This window comes from Octodon degus, unplaced genomic scaffold (genome assembly GCF_000260255.1).
Source record: "Octodon degus isolate 3935 unplaced genomic scaffold, OctDeg1.0 scaffold00090, whole genome shotgun sequence".
Lineage (NCBI taxonomy): Eukaryota > Metazoa > Chordata > Mammalia > Rodentia > Octodontidae > Octodon > Octodon degus.
The window spans coordinates 8,130,540-8,131,190 of record NW_004524666.1 but is presented as its reverse complement, the minus strand read 5'-3'; the positions used below and the strand labels follow the sequence as shown (position 1 = coordinate 8,131,190).

Sequence of the window (651 nt, the reverse complement as noted above, 5' to 3'; positions counted from 1 at the left end):
AGGAGAGGAGAGGAGAAGAGAAGAGAAGAGAAGAGAAGAGAAGAGAAGAGAAGAGAAGAGAAGAGAAGAGAAGAGAAGAGAAGAGAAGAGGAGGTCCAGGTGTCTTGAGAAGGGGAAGAATCATTGTGCAAAAATGCTGACAAGGAACCAGGGGAAAAACACAAGGGCCTAAATTAGAGACCTCTTTGAAATTAAACATCATTTTGAGGCAACCTGGATTCAAATGGTCACCACCGGGGAATGTTTGAGCTGACATTCAAAAACTGCCAAAATAGGGTAATCTTTGATTAGAAACTAGGTCAGATCTGACATTCACTCAATGATCCTCTTTTGAATTAAAACTCTTAAGTATTGTTTCCAAGTCATTCACAAAGTCTGTCATGTCCCGTGGAATATAGTCCTCTACCTCCAGTGAACTGAAAAGATTTAAAAGAACAAAACTATTAGGGTAGTTCACAACTGACCAAAGAACTAAAGCGACTTACAGTCACTGAGTTTAGAGGTGCATTACAATCACATAGGAAGTGGAATCCATTTACATATTTTAAACCTGAGCCACTAGATTTGCCTTTTCTGCTAGGTGAAGAAAAAGGAACAAAACATCCATCTTAGTGTTTCTGTCTCTGTCTCTGTCTCTGTCTCTGTCTCTGT

The 651-nt window shown here is 39.6% G+C and overlaps 1 protein-coding gene across 2 annotated transcripts in view; it reads right to left on the bottom strand.

Moving 5' to 3' along the window:
* Positions 1 to 651, bottom strand: part of Armc2 (armadillo repeat containing 2) — a 106,325-nt gene that overhangs the window by 39,295 nt on the left and 66,379 nt on the right. The gene's annotated exons all lie outside the window — the stretch shown is intronic.